The sequence below is a fragment of the Sardina pilchardus genome, chromosome 8 (genome assembly GCF_963854185.1).
Source record: "Sardina pilchardus chromosome 8, fSarPil1.1, whole genome shotgun sequence".
Lineage (NCBI taxonomy): Eukaryota > Metazoa > Chordata > Actinopteri > Clupeiformes > Clupeidae > Sardina > Sardina pilchardus.
Window position 1 is genome coordinate 24,639,837 of NC_085001.1, and position 7,500 is coordinate 24,647,336.

General features: G+C 48.2%; 1 protein-coding gene across 1 annotated transcript in view; it reads right to left on the reverse strand.

The window, feature by feature from the left end:
* Positions 1-7,500, reverse strand: part of tmem8b (transmembrane protein 8B) — a 110,161-nt gene that overhangs the window by 87,163 nt on the left and 15,498 nt on the right. The gene's annotated exons all lie outside the window — the stretch shown is intronic.

The following is a 7,500-nucleotide window of genomic DNA, read 5'->3' on the forward strand; positions in this document are numbered from 1 at the left end:
GAGAGGGAGGGAGGGAGGGAGGGAGGTGGAGGGGGGAGGCATAACAAAACATAACACACCATCCAGAGCTCTCATATTAGATCTGATTTATGCACGCCGGGCCCGATAAAGACAGGAAGCAAAGCATGCTAATCTAATGAGCGCGCGAGAGAAGTGCGCCCGTCTCATCCATTCAGGGCCCGCGCCGAGCGCTTAATAACGTCTGACTGTAGCCCAGAGGCGGGCTGAGGTCACTCCGCGCCACCCAGACCTCCGCTCTGGTGCCCGCCGTCCGTCTGCTGGGCTTGGCCACGGCCGCAGCTCGCCGGCCCGCATTACCGCATGCCCAGGGAGAGAGAGAGAGGGGTGCGGGCCGCCATTACTTCACCATTACTCCATTACTTGTGACAAGTATTAAATGCTCCTGCCATTGTGCATTACCCACTGAGTGTGTGTGTGTGTGTGTGTGTGTGTGTGTGGTGTCAGTGTGTGTGTGTGTGTGTGTGTTGGGGGGGGGGGAGTTGTTCTCGGACTCTCTCGATGAGATGTCAGCCTCAGGCTGGCAGTCAGATGTCGTGTTGTGTGTGTGAAGGGAGGGGAGTGGGGGATTGATGCGCAGGTGTTCACGTCTGCGTTGCGAACGCACGGCCAGTCTACATCTGCTGTTGTTTTCTGCAGGCCGGGGAGGCTGTTTGGGTTCTCATCGGTGTTGCTGCTGCTGTTGTTTTAGTTGCCTGGCCAACGCTACTGCAACTACTACAACAGTTGCGCAGCCAGGGCCATACTTCTGCCACGTGTGTTTACAGGCTGGCAGGCTTTAAATTGTTGCTGTTGCTAGTGTTGGTGCTAATGGTTCATCTGACCCCCCCCCCCAACTTTTCATAAACTAGCTCAGCAGTCTCCCCTAAACCACAAGACACAACAAACTAAACAATTATATTTGTTTTCTGTGAGGCATCAAGCCACACAGTGCCTGCATACATCACACCACCCCTCTGCCTCACACAGCTAATATTGATGGTTCTGTCCCAGAGCTCAGACAACCCTCCACCACTTCCTCATTTCCTCGTATTGACAGGTAGGGCCATACATTTTTAAAGGTGTCCAATTGATTTGTGGAGGCAAGCGCACAGGCCAGTAATTAATTGGTAGATAAGAATCATAAATGGATTACAGATTTAACTGAAAGAAGGATTTGACACTTTTTTGATTGATAGATTGTCATGTTAGAAAAAAACATGTATCAACATTTACAATTGCAGAAACTATATATTTTTTCAGTTGCTTAAATGCCACTTTTGTGTTCAGGATACCACTATTGGTTCTGCAGATGGGTCGAAGACTGGGTTAAAATGTGCAAATGCGCTGTTAGTATTCAGAGCCCTAATGTTCCGTGATAAATGTTTTGAGTGAGGAAAAGGGATACAGCATAAAAAATAATTCACCTGAATGTCTTTGCACGGCGCCCTGCAGTCAGCCCAAACTGATAGACGACAATGATCACTGTGCTGTTTATCTTCATTCTGCCAGAGGAAGTTTATTTGCACCTCATAAAGCGTCTTGCCTCAGAGATGTTTACTTTTCGAGGAGAGGAGAACACACAAGAAATGAGAGAGGCTTGTCTCTATGGCCACACGGCAGGATAAAAAAAGGTTACTGGCTCAATTTGTGAGTGGAAATAGGCTAGGACCATTCAATTATTGACAAATTGTCTAGGATGGAACTGAAATTGACTTTTTAAAAGCAATTGATTTTTCCATCTAACTATAAATCCAGACTTTTCTAAGGGGGAATTCATTTTTCGATGACATATACAGAGGAGAAAATGGTTCAGTTGATCTGGTATACAAAGTTCAGAGCAACTGACTTCCACTTGCTGGGTCTCTACTCAAGACTCATCTACCTAAAGTGTTTTGCAGTCTAAAATAAAACTCGCCCATTCAGCTTGAGGGCCATTTGAATGAGGGTTTTTAAGTAGGGCCTAATGCATTCTATCACTCTTCAAATGCACTTTAATAACACCCTGAAAGACTAAGGACAATATCTGTGCAGCACTAAAGATGCGTTTGATGTACAGTATGAGATTTTTGCGTTGGATGTATGAGATTGGCTAAAGGGGGTCTTTTGAGAAGGACTTTTGCATTGGATGTATGAGATTGGCTAAAGGGGGTCTTTTGAGAAGGACTTTTGCGTTGGATGTATGAGATTGGCTAAAGGGGGTCTTTTGAAAAGGACAAGTCGATGTGGCTCCTTATCAAACTCTGTATCAGAGAAGCTGAGATAACAAGCAGCCATGTGATGTGTCTGTTTGACATGACCCATCCATGTTATTCAAAGGGGGGGGGGGGGTATTACTGGAAAGGAAAGGATAAATGTGCTTCAAGACACAGTTATGCTGTACTTCTATGGTAAGAGAAAGGAAGAGAGTGAGAAAGAGAGAAAGAGTGAGAGAAAGAGACAGAGAGAGAAAGTCTGTAATCATCTCATTAAATGTATCCACTGCTTACATTCGCAACATGACAGCAATTCTGTGTGCCTCTGAATAATGAACCTCTCCATTTTCAAATGAGGGAAAAACGGGCCGGATTTGCACCAAAGGGCTCTCTCTCTGTCTCTCTCTCTCTCTCTCTCTCTCTCTCTCTCTCTCTCTCTCTCTCTCTCTCTCTCTCTCTCTCTCTCTTCCACTGAAAACACCCATCACGCCATTTCCATTTATTTTTTCCCCCTCCGAGGTGCCTTGACTGGCGGTCCGGCATGTAATGTGTGACACTTGAAAAATAGGTGGGGAGTGTCTTCTCTCGCTAATTGGGACCGAAATAGCGAGATTCGTAAGCTGCTCGGAACAGCTGCTGGAGTGTGATAGCAAACAGGGGATGGGGGGGGGGGGGGGCATGCAAACCACAATGTACAAAAATTCTCAGTGTGAGATGAGAAAACAGTGCCTGCAATAATGGGGAAAAAAGGATGTTTACATCCAGTGTAAGTTCTAACAGCGGGAGAGACTAAGCAGTTGCAGCACTGGCGAAGATGAAAGCATACGCTTCACCTTGCAAAGGGCAGAGGAGATGTGAGGGCAGATGTCTCTGTGGGTGGGAGGCGCCGAAGAACACAGATCTCACCCCTTACCTCCTCCCGTCTCTCAGAAATAAAGTTTGTTTCTTGTCTCGCTCCCCCTTTCTCTCTCTCTCTCTCTCTCTCTGTGTCTGTTTCTTTTTTCACGTCTGCACGCTTTAACAGGCAGTGAAAGGATGTGCTTGCGTCGAAACGGCGGTGGCGGAGACGGAAGAGATGGAGAGAGCAGCGAGTTCCAAACTAGGTCAGAGAGCGCGGCAGGATAAATATGAGCCGAACTGTCTGGAAGAAAGATGGAGTGGGTGAGGTAGGGGGAAAAAAACGATTGTATGCGCGGGAGAGAGGAAGGCGGAGAGGAGGGGGGGGGCATTTAAAGTGCTAGCCAGTGGCTGAGTCTGTCTCAAGGGAGCGAGGATGCACACTTCTTCCTCTACTGACATGAGGAACCTCAGTCACCGATGGTGACATCCATATTGCCTCTTATACCATTTCTCTGAAACAGTCAGGTGTATAGGGAGGCTGGAAGACGCCAGGCAGGCAATATAGATTTTTGAGATTTATACTGCAGAGCCGGAGATTGTTCAGGAAGCCCGACAACTTCTAGCGAACCGCCGGGCTGCATCACAGGAGATTAGGGGCGGGACAAAGTAGCCATACGGCAATTCATCAAATGACTTTTTACGCCAGATATTGATACATTTACCAAAATGTAAACACTGAAGTGTGTCGAAGAGAGAGGTATATTTTCTGTTCATCTATATTCTTAAGAGGCACTCTTAATGCATACTTCCAGCTTTTTGCCTCTATCACAGACGAATCTTTTGTAATGTATTGAGTATTGCCGAATCGCTGTAATGTGATCCAATTGTTATCATAGGCAAAGTATTGTGACAGTATCGACTCGTGAGTCCCTCTGTGACTTCCACCTCTGTTGCAGATCCACACATTGGGTTCCAGCACTCCTCCTCCTCCTCCTCCGTGAGAGCCATGCGCACACTTACTCACACTGATACACCACAAAGACAGCCTCCAAAGTCCAGAGATCCTCTCTGCAGTGTTGATCCCCAGGACTATTCATCACCTTCCAGCCCGGGCCTCCGCACACAAACAAGGGCAATCCGCTGGCTGTGGCACCAAGCTGGGGGGAAGAATCAATAGGACTTCGCAACTAGCGAAGGTAGCAGCAGCAGCACCACCACCACCACCACCACCGACCGCCATCAACCGCCAGCCACAGCCTGAGAGCGGCCTCCACTGCCTGGTGCCATGGGGCGGAGGAGACGGAGGCAATCCGGAGACTACAAATCACCATGGCCAACCACCACCAGCGCCGACCATATACCGTCCCGCTCCACTCATAGATCTGCATGAATAATGCAGAGAGCTCCGTCAGCTGTGGAGCCATAATTACTCATAATCAACCAAAACAGTGGCAGACTTTCCAGTCAGCGGGGAAAAAAATAAGAAGAAGAGGAAGTAGAAGAAAAAAAGAAAATACAAAAAAAAAAAAATTATTTAAATCGCTCCCATAGCTGGAAATGGCTGCTTGCCGTCTGCCAACAGAATGTGCTTAGAATGCAAATGAAGTGTGGCGTAAAGAATAATTGGGGGTGGATGGTGATACTTGATGAAGGCTGATATTAATAATCTCGACATGTGAGCCTTGTGACAGATAATACTGTATTTCAGATGAGCAGTTAGCCTTCAGTGGGAAGCTTAAAGTCCTCATTTAATTTGACTGTATCTGAGTCCATATACCCCCAGCACCTGCTTTCTGAAATGAAATACAATACCCATTAATGGGGATCCTTAATACTCCTCTGATATGAATAAAATATCCTGCATTATGTGGAGTACTCATAAAAGCAAATTAACTGTTCATTTTGAAGCTGGCCTGTGGTATGGGCCTGGTTTCATTTTCCATGGGTCTTTGAAAAAGCCTGGATCTGTGTTGAGTCGATGAATAGAAATGTCCCGTCATTCTCATGTAACAAAAAATCCCATCAATGTAATATGTATTCACCTTTGTATTTGGTGCTATAAAGACGATTGATCACGTTATTTCCGAGTTTAAAAAGTGAATTTTGTCACTTTAATCCTCAGAGATGGGAATGTTCTGATTCTTCACTTCAGTCGTGTCTTCGGCTAATTTCAGCTCCTTTTGCCCAAGTCTCTGATTACCAACCAGCCTCATCACTGAGCCAATCAGAGCATCTCATTCCTCCCTTGGCTCCAGTTTTTACATAACTAGCCTACCTCTCCGAGAACCACCCCCACTCTCCCCCCCCCCCCCCCACCACCACCTCCAAAATCCTATAATCCATCTCTCTCCATCCATCCATCACCAATCACAGCTTCAGCCCAGAGCCCTCACATTGCAGACGGATCCCTGCTGTCCAAACTGCTGGTGATGACTGAATCCATTGTTCCCGCCGGGGCCACGCGCCGCCTGATCGGTGTGTGACGGACGGTGGAGGTGGGGAGTGGGTGGAGGAGAGAGAGAAGGGGGAGGTGGGGTGGGATACCAAAGCCTGCTGATCACTTCATCACCCATCGGAATGCTCAGCCACTCCGCACCCCCCCCCCCTCCAATCAGCGGAGGGCTCGTGCGTCAGCCTCATTTTCAGTCTCGGCGGCGCGCCGGCGCTTATGGTGCAGTCTGTCCCCCCGGGCCCACACATATGCAGCAGACTTCTCCAGGCTTAGTGGCGTACAGCAACACGCTCAGAATTGATGCGGGGAGCACAGCGGCCTGGCAAGAGGAGGAGGGAGGAGGGAGGAGGGAGGAGGGAGGAGGGGTGGGTGAGTGGTGGATGGGTTGGGTGAGGGTGGGTTGGGTGGTGGTGGTGGTGGTGGTGGGGACGGAGGAGAACAGGAGCGGGGAGTTGCCAGAGCCGAGGATAGGATGGAAAAGTGCTTGTTTTCCGCGACAAATCAAATCTGCGACAGAGACCCCGGGGGGAAGGGGAAAAGAGACCACACAGAACACAGGGCCAAACTTGTTTCCACCCTCTTTGACATTAGGAGTTTATTTTCGTTCTCGTCCCTCTTGCCCAGTCTGCCGTGTGTTTTGACAGGAGTAATTGCTTCTGGACAGAACAGAGTGGAGAACGGCCGAACACTGCCCCATTGTGTGAGCCGCAGATGTCATCTAAGAACTTTTTTTTTTCTTTTTTTCCTCGTCTTTCTTATTCAAGTTCAAGTGAGGACTTGGGAGAACTCTGCCGGAAAGTTTCATATGTCTCAGCACAAGAGACTGGGAGGATAGCTTTGCCCACTGTTTCTCCAAGCAGAAATACATCACAATTAAAAAGTATTGTGCTATTCCAATTCCAGTCATTTTTTTTTCAGTCAGTGATCCCTGTCAGACTACTACAGTATGCATGCCTGTGTGTCATCGAAGACAGGGGATGTGTTGAGAATCCAAATGTATACCGGAAGAATTTTTTATTAGTATAATATCAAAAATAGAGTCCACATTGGCTGCACTAACAAGATCTCCAACTGAAATCTTCTCAGACACCTTGACACCCACGGCCACTGAGCCGTTTTCAGCACACCCCGGCTCCCTGCAGCCAGTTTTTTTATATATATATATTTTTGGGTTCTTATTTTCCGAGCGAGCGCCATGCCTCATGTCACGACGGCGCGGCAGCGAGGGAGACTTCAGGTGGCCTCCTCTCGCGCTCGCCTGAGCAGAGGTCCGCGGATCGCTGCGGATAATGAGCTCCCTCACCTGGAGCCACGGCTATTTTTACGCCAAACTCTGGAGGCAGCGAGAAAGTCATATTTTAAGTTTAACGGGCGAGTCGTTCATCAGAGTGCGTGGCTCACCTCTTTTTGTGTGTGTGTGTGTGTGTGTGTGTTTGTGTGTGTGTGGGGGAGGGGGGGGGGGGGTAGATGAGAGTGTGAGCCATTAAGTGCTCGCTAGGGCGATGTGAAAAAAAAAATAGGCAAGGGGAAGTTTGATTTGCTGCTTATGATGGGTATCAACCAAGTGCTCTGTAAATAAATTTTACGACGGAAGAGGGTATTTTAGCACTCTGGGCTGTATATCTGAGACAGGGAGCGTGCGTGCTGTCGTCATTCAGCTGAGAGAAAAAAGGGAACAAGACAGACAGACAGAGAGAGAGAGAGAGAATGAGGGACTCTTTGACTTTCCCAATTGCAAGGTCATACGGCCTGAATCACTGCCCCCCCCCCCTCCACACACACACACAACCACACACACACAAAGACACCCCAGACTGACCCTTCCATAGCACAGAGCCACGTGCAGAGACTTGAAGGTGAGAGCAATAACTGCAACTTGGCTCTCCAGTCGATGAAATTTAGTGAAAACACTAACACCCCCTGCCCCTCCATTCTCCCTCCACCAAACTCCTACACAGACACAGACCCCCTCTGCATTGTCAAAATGGGGTCTGTAAATGTATTCCCTAATGCTAG